The sequence below is a fragment of the Mus caroli genome, unplaced genomic scaffold (genome assembly GCF_978045245.1).
Source record: "Mus caroli unplaced genomic scaffold, Mus_caroli_1 scaffold_4, whole genome shotgun sequence".
In the NCBI taxonomy this organism is placed as follows: Eukaryota; Metazoa; Chordata; class Mammalia; order Rodentia; family Muridae; genus Mus; species Mus caroli.
This window is the reverse complement of record NW_028227259.1, coordinates 55,448,217-55,460,171: the sequence shown is the minus strand read 5'-3', so window position 1 is coordinate 55,460,171 and position 11,955 is coordinate 55,448,217.

Below are 11,955 nucleotides of genomic sequence, written 5' to 3'. Positions count from 1 at the left end.
TCCTCCTCCCAGGGTCCCAATGACAACGCAAAGTGATTCTGGGTGAACCAATGAGTGGTTAGGATTACTTACAGAGCAAGGGATGGGGAATTAAGGACAGGAGCATGGGTGACTAAAACAGTCACAGGGGAAAGTCTGCACTCAGAAGGGATAGTGGCTCCTCCAAAGCTACGAAGACCAAGCCCTCTTCTCTCGTCCTTCCCCATGTGTATCTTCTAGTCTCTCTCCCGAACATCATTCATAGGCTTCTTGGGTGAATCACAGGTATTCAATATTGATAACAGGACTTAGAATCTTAGGGGTGACAGATAGGCAGTATTAAAATATATATTAGCGATGACATTCAGTGGTAGAGCAGTTTGCCCACCATGGGTAAAGTCCTGGCTTCAATTCCCAGAGCTGCATATAAGCACTCTTGAGGAAAAGAGACAGACAGACACATGCACGCACGGACTTAGAATTTGGTACTTATTCATCAAGACATCCACAGTGGAATGTGAATCACAGTCCCACGAAGATAGAGAAGCCAACGTGGGCAACTCTTCTCTGGACCGAGAAAGATTAAGTCCCTTAACTGCTCTTTCAACAGAGTTCCCAGTTGGTGCTCCCACAGCTGACCACTAGAGGGAGTCTTTCTCTTTCTCCCCGTACACAGCTCCTCAGGAAATTCACCTCAGTTCTTAGTAACCCTGGTGGCTCTATCTCCGGTCTCTCTCCAAGTGTTTACCACGAAGCATGGTCACATTGATTCACACCAAGGTTCTGGAGGACACCCACGTGATACAGTCTAGGCGTCTTGTTCTGGTTCGATTTCTCTGCCAGTTAGCACTTGGGAGGCAGAAGCAGGTAGATTTCTGAGTTCGAGGCCAGCCTGGTCTACAGAGTGAGTTCCAGGACAGCTAGGGCTACACAGAGAAACCCTGTCTCGGAAAAAAAAAAAAAAAAGAATTCAAAGACAGGAAAATTCTGCAGCGCAACAGGTAGCAAAAGAGAAACCTCAAGCACTGAAGACATACCCAGAGGCTGGAGAAAGGCATTTATTGAGGGGGGAGAAAGCACAGGTGAAGACTGAGAAAAAGACCCTCTGAGAAGCCAACGGGGGTGGGGAGTGGAGGCGCCAGAGGGACAACTCGAAAATCCAGAAGCCCAGTTTCTTCCTGAGGGCTGGGGTTTTAAAACCTCCAGAGAATTTTCCCCTCCCACCTTACGGTTAGTCAATTTGAAGACAGACAAGATGGTTGCTTGGTCTGCAACTATTGTGTGTCTGTTCTGATCCAGTCTTGAACTTGCTGAGCCAGTCCGTCAGCAGAGGACCTGTTGGTGGGATACAAGAGCTGCCTGGTTTTTTATATCAAGTAAGGAGGCTGAGGAAGGATTAGGTCTTGGGAACTTCTCCATCTTTATTTCCTACTACTCTCTCCCCATCTTTCTGCCTAACAGGGAGTCTGTCTAACTCCTAGTCTCTCACATGGAATCAAGCAGATTAGATGACTTCTTTACAGAGTACAGTTTACAGTGAGGGTGCCAGATCAACACTGCCTCAGCTAGGTAAACAAAATTAATAATGTCAATAACAGGAAATGCTATAGGTGACGGTCATGTGGGATCAGTTGCTGTGATGATCTGATGTCAGATGTGAACCGTAGCTCACACAAGATGACTGGCAGCTTTGAAGGAGCCTTGAGTCGAAACATAAACTGAAGCTCTGTCCCCTGAGGCGCCATCTCCTCAACATCTCTCTTGATGTAGAAAGAAGAGGAGAAAAAAATGCAAAAGACCAAGGGTGTCTGTGGGAATAAGAACACAGGGGTGACGACCCCCACCTTTCCTCCTTACATAATGGGTATGGGAATACTCTCTATGACTAAATGAAATGAAACAGAGTTGGCACTGACCATAGTGTATAGCAATGACCAGAAACTTGGAGCAGCTAAATTACCCTTCTTGCAGCTAGAGAGATGGTTTAGTTGTTAAGAGCATTGGCTGTTCTAGAAGACTTGGGTTCCATTCCCAGCATGCACATGGCTGCTCACAACCATCTGGAACTCTAGCTCTATGGTGCCCTCTACTGGCCTCTGTGAGTACCACACTCATGTAGTACACACACACACACACACACACACACACACACACACACATGCAAAACACCTATACACATAAAATAAAAAATAAATGTATAAATGCTTGTCCTCAAGTCTCCTCTCCCCCAAGGTCACATGCCAAGGTTCTGGAAACAACGCAGCAGCAGAGGGGACACACCATGTTCCCGAAGGCACCTCTGGAGGCCCTTCTAGGGAGCAGACCTGTGTGCTCAAGGCTCTGTACCCCTCACTGCCTCACACAGTGCTGCCCTTCTCTGCAGAAATAAGACATTGGAACTAGAGAGGAGTTGGTGGGAGGTGGGCAGGACTCAGTAGTGGGTGAACAGTCTTGTGTCCAACAGCATCCTCCCCACCTCTCTAGGACCCTGAGCACATCTCAGTTTCCTCACCGGCAGAAGCAGAAGCTCAGAAAGTGCTTAGAAGGGTGAGTGGAGACTCAGGCAGGTGGTGTTGAAGTGCCGTGTCCACAGTTAAGTTCTTAGACTGTAGGCTAACAACACATTTCCTTTAGCACATAAAGTATTTGGAAGAACTAAAAGAGACGAAATGTGACAGGCACTGTTAGCCCTGCTGGGAGAGTTTAACTGGGTGCTGTTCACTGTGGAGAACGACTGGGCAGTAAACCATGAGGCTGCATTTTTGTAGCTTCCTTGGTCTGACAATTCCACTCTAAAATCAATGTAACAGAGGGACACCTCCCTTCTTCGTTGTATTGGATTTACTCAGGGATGGACAGTCCGTGGAGATCCGTATACTGTGGTATTGAGTGATGAACGAAGCTGAAGCAAGGGGATCTTCTTTAAAGGCAAACTGAGAAAATTTGTATGTTAATTTTTTTTAACATAAGAGCTCACTGACTAGTCGGGCTGTGAAATCTATACTAGTTACTGTTCTTCTGCTGTGACGCAACCCTTACAAAGGCAAGGCCAGGTAGAAACATCTATTTGGCTTAGGTTCCTGACTAATACAGTCCATCCCACTGGGTAGGCGGGCAACCGTCTGAGAGGCAGCAGGAGGGAGTGAATGGGTCGCGTTTTCCAGAAACAGAGCAAGAGAACCGGAAGTGGGAGGGGCTATGAGCTCTCAAAGCCTGCCTACTGTGACGTACATCTTTCAGCAGCAAGGATCCCCTTTTAAAGATTCTCTAACCTTCCCAAACAGCACAACCAGCCAGAGAGCAAGTGTTCTAATACGTAAACCTATGGGGGCATTTCTCACTCAAGCTACCGTAGTACCACCTTGGAGTCACACACCACAGCAGCTGCAGATACCTGCACTGAATCTGCCCCGGAAGAGAGCCTGTCAAACAGGCAGACAGTAGATGGAGGACGTGATCCAGGGACATGGCTCCTCACTGCTGAACTATTTGCTATAATTCAGGGGGCAGGAGGGAGGGTGGGTGAGTCACTATCTTCAGTTGTATATCCACTGGTGACACACACACACCCAAGGCTCCAGTGGGTAGCTCCAATCCAGTGCTTGCACCGAAGCCCCTGACAAAACTGAGTCACAAAACAAAAGCAAAACATGAACCTGGGAAAGGGACTAGCAGGGATGTGGGGTTGGAAGTAGAGGGAGTAAGGATGGAAGGAGGAAAAGAAGGGCGGTGTACCCACACAAGTGTTTCCTGCACCGTCTACAGTGGCCTTTGGGCAATTTTAGTGACCTAGCGCAATCCTGTGGGGGTAGTTCTGTCAGCAGGCATATGGGCATGAGACTCCATCCTTGTCATCATTGTGTCAGCACACTGTGCAGGAACAATGGGTTCATGGTTGCAGAGTCTTAGTTCTAGGCATGGTGGCACTGCCTGTGGCAGGAGAGTCTGGGGAAAGCCCATAGTCACAGAGAGTAAGGAGAAAGGTCCTCACAGTGGATCTGCTCACGGGAACGAGGAGGCAGAGGCGTGCCATTCTGAGCTCTCTCTCCACCCACCCCACCCCCACCCCCGCCCCGTTATTCTGTCTGGATCTCTAGACCACAGGATCTTGCCACTCGCCTTCAGTTAACCCCCCCTTTTTTTTTCAAAATTTTTTTTAAGATTTATTTATTTATTATATGTAAGTACACTGTAGCTGTCCTCAGACACACCAGAAGAGGGCGCCAGATCTCGTTATGGATGGTTGTGAGCCACCATGTGGTTGCTGGGATTTGAACTCTGGACCTCTGGAAGAGCAGTCCGGTACTCTTACCCACTGAGCCATCTCACCAGCCCCAGTTAACCCCTTTTAAGACCTGCAGAGACGCACCTCTGGTCTCCTGGGTGATTCTAAATCTGGTCAAGTTGACAGCGAAGATTCACCATACAGTTCCCTCCTGGCCTGCTTATCGGTTTATTTGGTTAAGGCATGACAGTTTGACCAATACTCTAGTGAAACTCTCACAAGCACACAGAGATGGGCATAAGGAAATGTTAATTGAAGTATTATTCACAGCGCCCCAAACTTGCAATGGTCCACATGGTCACAGGCAGAAGTCTGGACCAGAAGCTTGTAATGTGTAAGGTCACTGGAGGACCCTGCAGATGGCAGGTTCAGAGGGACTGTAACTGTCCTCTGTGTCACTTTGAGTAAGGCTCCCAAAGCAGACACTGAATGACACACACAGGTAAACTTCAGAAGGCTAGATGGGTGTAGTAACATAACAGTGGACAAGTATGTATCCTAACATAAGTGTGTACGGTGGTGTGGTAGCTTGAGTGAGAAATGCCCCCATAGGTTTACGTATTAGAACACTTGCTCTCTGGCTGGTCGTGCTGTTTGGGAAGATTAGAGAATCTTTAAAAGGTGATCCTTGCTGGAAGATGTACGTCACAGTAGGCGGGCTTTGAGAGCTTATAGCCCCGCCCACTTCCGGTTCTCTTACTCTGTGCTTTATCCACAACACAGAGACATTAAAAAAAATACATAGCCGGGCGTGGTGGCGCACGCCTTTAATCCCAGCACTTGGGAGGCAGAGGCAGGCGGATTTCTGAGTTCGAGGCCAGCCTGGTCTACAAAGTGAGTGCCAGGACAGCCAGGGCTACACAGAGAAACCCTGTCTCGAAAAACCAAAAAAAAAAAAAAAAAAAAAAAAAACATGATCTTATACATGATATGGAGACAATGCATATAGTCACGGTGTAAGCACGTGCCTGGGGATTAGCATGCCCAGAGAGTCGGATGAAAGAAAGGACTGAGAAAGGTTACCAAGGGGGACTTCAGTCGCATCTGCGATCTTGTCTTCTTTTGGATATATGTATAGGTATTTGCATGTGCACACGCATTCTATGGCACATGCACATGGAAATCAGATGGCAGCCTCTGGGAATAGGTTCTCTCCTTCTACCATGTGGGTCCTAGAATTGAACTCAGGTCATCAGGCTGGGCTGCAAGTGCCTTTACCCACTGAGCCATCCCTGTCATTGGTTACATTAGAAGGCACAGCCCCCGTTCAAACCCATATCCCTGCAGTGTCGTCATTCATGCTGATGCTTGCTCTACTCCTCCCATAGTTGAAATCACACATAAAATTTTAAGGTCTCTGATATTTCATGAACTTTTTTCTGAGACCCTAGGGCTTACTGTCTTCAATCGCCTTTTATTTAACTACCTAAGCTCACTTGCCCATGGCCGGGCTTCTAGTCCTCTAGTCCTGCTTTAGCAGCTCAGTGAGATACCCCAGGCAGTGAGTTCACTGGCCTGGCACCCTGCAGTGCCCACCCCATGGTTGCTCTGAGCTCCTTCCTTTCTTCTCGGATCATCTGATCCCAAGTCACTCAAGAGCCCTTGACATTCTCCTCCTGACTTCCTGGAGAGGTTTCAAGTGCTACAGAAGGACCAGGGCAACATTGTTTTTCTCACCAGGTGACTGTCCTCAATAACAGGTACCAGGAAGCCTGAGGACACTTATCCAGAATCAAAGCTTTCCCAGGAACTGTCACCAAGCCTAAGCCAGAAAGCTGGGGACACTGTCCACTCCTACCTCCCATCAGGGCTACTCACGGGGTTCCTGGAGTGTCTGGAGGGCCAACAGTAGTGCTCCTGAAGTGACTGCCCAAAATTTACTTTAAAAGACACTTAATAAAAATATACAATCAGTTTAGCCTTGGAATCTCAAGAGAAACCAAAACCAGCCCTTGTTTTTCTCCATCAGAGTCTTCCACACACACAGCTCACCTCTGCCTCCCAGCCTCTTCTAACACTAAGAGAACTGATGTGGGATTCAGGGAAGACTAGACAAGAAGCTGGAGCGAAGACAAATAGTCTGCCCCCGTCTGGCTGCCCTTCAGCACCTGACTCTATTCCCCATCCGCAAGGCCACCACCGTCTGGGCTCTGCACTGCCCACCAGTGGGGCTGCTCCACAGGGAGCCAGGAGAAAAAGTATGGCCTCCTAGGGCTTATACCCAGGGGGACAAATAACTCCATCCCATAATACAGACAGGGTCTGTGTCAGACAGAATCACAGTGAGAGTGGGAGAGAGGAGGAGCCCTGTGACAGAGGAGACCAGGAGAGGTCATTAGACAGTCTGACCCCTAAACATAATAAGGGGACTAAAGAGGCATGTGAGAGAGACATGGTCTGAAAAAAAAGTATATGAGGAGGTGATAGGAGATACAGATGGTGAGAGAGCAAGGGATGGACCCTGTCCCAGTACTGGGAGAGCAATGTCATTGCTGCCATTTCACAGAAGAAGAAACAGAGGCTGATCTAGGAGGTGATGGGGTTCACCGCAATCACACAGCCTAGGATGTGGTCCTGGAAGCCAAGTCTGACTACAGGAGCATTGTCTCAGAGGTACCCCAATTCTCTTATTCTAGACATCTCATGCTGTGCTGGTGACTATCTCTGGACCCCGCGAAGGACCTGCGGGAGACGCTGCAATCAAGCAGATTAGTATTTCTGCACTAAAGCCTTCCAATCTCCAGAAAGTCAATGCAGCCCTACAAATCATCTAAATTCAGGGATGGAGAGACGGTTCAGTGGTTGAGAGCATGTGCTGCTCTCGAGGAGGGCCCAGGTTCTTCCCATCACACTTAAATGGCAATTGCCAGCTAACTTTCAGAGTCCAGAGCCTTCTATAGCCCTGCTGAAGGCTTAGAGGACACACAGCATAGAGATTGTGGAAGTAGAAGACACTAAAGGACACACACACACACCCTGGCACTGCTCAGCCCAAGCCAAGAGCAGCCAAGGCAGTGGACCATACTGGCAAGAACTTCCTGCTATGGAGAGCATGAAGCTGCAGTTCTCTGGAGCAGGAGCTGCAGGCAGCAACAGTGGGAAGCTGGCCTGGGAGTTCAGGTCCACACCCAGTTAGAAAGCACACGGGGAATAGCAATTGATAAGCAGACAGCTTCTGGGTTACTCATATAAACAGAGGTGGGAAGCTAGCTCAGCTGAGGAGTCAGCAGTGTAAGCTTGAAGACTTGACTTCACTGCCTAGTGCCCACTGGGAAGGCAGAGACAGGCAGGTCTCTGTAGTTCATTACCCAGGCAGCATAGCAGGACCTGTGACCCCAGTGAGAGACCCTGCCTTACCTAAGGTGACCTCTGACCTCCACTGGCACACACACCCATGCATATGTACCTGCAAACACACATGCAGCCAAAAATGCTCATACCTATAAAATAAAATAAAGAAATCTAAAAGAAGTGTTGTTGTTTGTTTGTTTGCTTGTTTTCTTTAAGGAGCTTTACTGCTGGACTGTGTCCCCAGTCATTACTGGGTTTCACCCAGTGAGCATTGTGCAGCAGGCGTTTGGAATACATCAGTGAAGAAAATAATAAGAACTCTTGTTCTCACAGACAGACCTGAACTCAGATTCCAAGTAACATTGCGCACAGAGAGACCTGAACTCAGATTCCAAGTATCATTGCACAGAGAGACCTGAACTTGACTCAAAGTATCAATCATTGCACACAGAAGGACCTGAACTCGAATCAAAGTATCATTGCACACAGAGAGACCTGAACTCAGATTCCAAGTATCATTGCACAGAGAGACCTGAACTCGAATCAAAGTATCAATCATTGCACACAGAGAGACCTGAACTCAGTCAAAGTATCATTGCACACAGAGGTGCCTTGACTAGAAAGGCTGTGTGAAGTGAGGATGGCAGGGAGCCTGAAGAAGAAACCTGTTTTAAAGAAGGGTTCCAACGGAGCCCAAGAGTTAAAGGAAAAGAGGGCATGAAGGCAGCAGTGTAAGAGACAGGGTCCCTGGAAGAGGGCATAGCCAGGGCAGAGGCAGATGCAGAGACCAGGCTGACCCATGGCTGGAATGGAATACAGAAAGAGCAGAAAGAGGGGCGTATGGGCAGAAGGAGGAAGGATAGGCGACAGGTCACTCTGAGGTTGGCAGGCCCCCTGAGCACTCTGCTATTAAGATGAGAAAAGGAATCATTAGGGAGTCCTAAGTCCAGACCCTCTCAGGATTTGGAGTGTATTGTGAGTTTTGAATGATTATTGGGGTCGCCTATCAGATTTAGAGGGTGAGGTTGAGCTGTAAGTTTCATGTAGTAGTAGTAGTAGTGTGTCTATGTGTCCGTGTGTCTGTGTGAATGCAGATGTCCCAGGTCATGCCTGTGAGATCAGATAGTAACTCTGGGAAATGGATTCTCTCCTTCCTCCATGGATTCCAGAGACCCAAACTCAGGCATCAGGCTTGTAGGGCAAACACATCTTGCTTGTAAGTGCAGTGCCCATACTGTGAGCTCAGAATTGTAAGCCGGTCAGCTAAGAGTCTGAAGAGAGGTCAGGACCTGGGCTTCTACACCAGCACTTCCCAGTTTATTTAAATTATCAGTATAATGAATTTGTTGGATACTCAGCCTTTGGAGGGGTTCATTTATTATTCATGTATTGACCTTATCATGAACACCAACATAAAACAGATTCTTCCTGCAGTGGGCCCTCCCTGTGTCCTCGCTTTTTCCCTTCTGAAAACACAGGCGTGACAGTGACATTGCTTGCTGCTGGTCTCAGAGCTGGAGTCTTGGGGAGTTTCAGCGTCCAGAGAAAGAAAAGTTTGGAAAGAAAACACAGGCTTCAAATTGTGGAGAATTCTCTTTGTTAATTGTTATTTATTCATTCATTCTTTTACCTACCTATTTAGCAGTACTGGGATTGAACCAGGGCCCTATCAATGCTTTTATTTTAAACACTTTTTCTTACTAATGCAAGACGGCAAATGTAATAAGACTAACAGTTACCAAAAATCAAGATAAATAATAATGATGGTGTTAAAAGATGGGTTTTTGTTTGTTTGTTTGTTTAAGTAATAGAAGTAAAAGGAGAAAGGAGAAGTAATGTCGGGCTTGCAAATGTTAAGTGCCATCCGCAAGCATCATGAGGGGCAGGCTGCACGGGCTAGAGTCGTTTATGCAGATGAACTAATGTCGACCTCTAGCGGTCAGATGAATTTCTGCACTGGCCCCTTTGTTAGGCACAAGGGCTGCTGTTGCCCCGCCCCCCGTTTTTTTTTTTTGTTTTTTGTTTTTTGTTTTTTTTTTTCCTCTAGCCTCTAATACTCAGCCTACCCTTCGGTTCTGATGACCAGATGTATCAAATCTGATTTTAACATAATCAAGTGTTCAGTAATCTCAAATTTGCTGTTTGGCTCTGCATCATGAGCCTAACCTTGTAAGGCCGATCCACCATGCGTCAAGCACAGAACCTCAGCAATAAAGCAACTGAGCCCAGACAGCACGGTAGTTAGATGTTTAACTGGGACTTAAACTTTGATATCCTCACTCCGAGCCACAAGTTTTTCCATTTACACTGCTGCAGCCACTGAAAGAGAGGTGTTATCTATTCATCTAAAGTACAAATAAATGTCACGTGGGTGGAGAGGCACACAAGTAACCGTGTAAGTGGAGAAGTCACACTGCCTCTGGCCAGCTGTATGACACGGGCTTTGAGGGCCTGAATCACATAAGTTCAGTAGTGCTATAGTTTGTGACTAACGTGATATTGTAAAGTCAGGATGTGCCAGAACTGGAGGTTGGAGTTAGGGTGCCTCTTTATGAACCAGGCTGGGACCCAGTCCCTAATGTGTATTTTATATTCCTAAACACACTGGAGAGACAAGCAACGTTCTGGGAGACAGATGACATGCGGAGGAATTTCTCAGCTATGAACACCCTATTTAACATCCCAGTGACCCCAAACCTGAGTGTCTTTGAGTATCATACTTTCATATAGTGCTGGCCCCAAAGTTCCTCCCTTCAGTTTTGTAAACACTCCCTGCAGAGTATGACTTGGTACAATCTCTTTTTTTTAAAACACTATTGATGTCTGCTTTGTGATCCACTCCTAGGTACCCAACAGAAATGGCCATGGATGTTAACCAAATACATCTACCATGAATACCATGGCTGTTTTATTCCTAATAGCCCCAATGTGGAATCAACCCGATGCCCATCAGTAAAGCGCGGGGGGGGGGGGGGGGGTGGAGCTGAGAACAAGTATTTCAGAAAGAAGAACAAAAGAGCAATGAGATTTAAAAAAAAAAAAATTAAAAAAAGGTAGGTATCCTGGCTAGTTTTGTTTTGTTTGTTTGTTTTGCTTTTTTGTCAATTTAACCCAAGTCAACTTACCTAGTGTGGTGGTTTGAAAGGAAATGTCCCCCATAGGCTCACAGGCAGGAAGTGGCACTATTAGGAGATGTGGCCTTGCTGTCATGGGTGTGGCTTTATTGGAGGAAGTGTGTCACCGCCTCCTGCTGCCTGAGGATTGTCACCAAGTAGAACTCTCAGCTCCTTCTCCGGCACCCTGTCTGCCTGCACACCACCATGCTTCCCCCGTGATGATAACGGACTAAACCTCTGAAACTGTAAGCCAGCCCCAATGAAATGTTCTAAAATAGTTGCTATGGTCATGGCGTCTCCTCACAGGAATAGAAACTCAAACTAAGGCACCTGGGAATAACTTCAACTAAGAAAATGTCTCCCTCGGATTAGCTGTAGGCAAACCTAACAGGGCATTTTCTCGACTAATGATATGGAGAAGTCGAGCCCTCTGTGGGGGTGGCACCCCTGGACTTGTGCTCCTGACTGGCATATAAGGAAGCAAGCTGAGCAAGTCAGGAGGAGCACCCTAGTAAGCAGCACCCCTCCATGGCTTCTGCTTCAGCTCCTGCCTCAAGATTCCTGCCCTGACTTCACGGAGGACTGTAATGTAATGTGGTACTGTTCGCAGAAATAAACCCTTTTCTCTCCCACATTATTTTCAGTCATGTTGTCTTATCCCAGCAATAGAAACCCTAAGACAGTAGGGCAACAAGTGTTTAAAAGTAAGAGAAGCTGTTTGTATGATGCAGCAGTTTGGATGAGATGATGTCCCTATAAGTCACAGGCATTTGGATACTTGGTCCCAAGTTAGTGGCTGTTTCAGTGGTGGTGGGATTGGGAGGCGTGGCCTTGCTGGATGAAGTATATAACTGGGGGGTAGGCTCTTAGGTTTCAAGAGACACACCATTTTGAGTTCTGTCTGTTTCCTACTTGAAGTTCAAGATGTGAACTCTCAGCTGTCCCTGCCACCATGTCTTCCCCTGCTGTCCCCACCATAACGGACCTTAAACCTCTGGAACTATAAGCACAAAATAAATTATTCTATAACCTGTCATAGTCATGGTATTTAATGATATCAATAGAAAAGCAATTAATACATATGAATACATAGAAAGGAGAGAACAGAGAGAAAAAAAACAAAGGAAGTCCCACAAAATTTTTTTTGAAAACTTTTATTGTAGCAAAAGCAGTCTTAAAAATAAAGTTTAGACAGCTGGAGAGATGGCTCAGCGGTTAAGAGCACTGACTGCTCTTCCGAAGGTCCTGAGTTCAAATCCCAGCAACCACATGGTGGCTCACAAC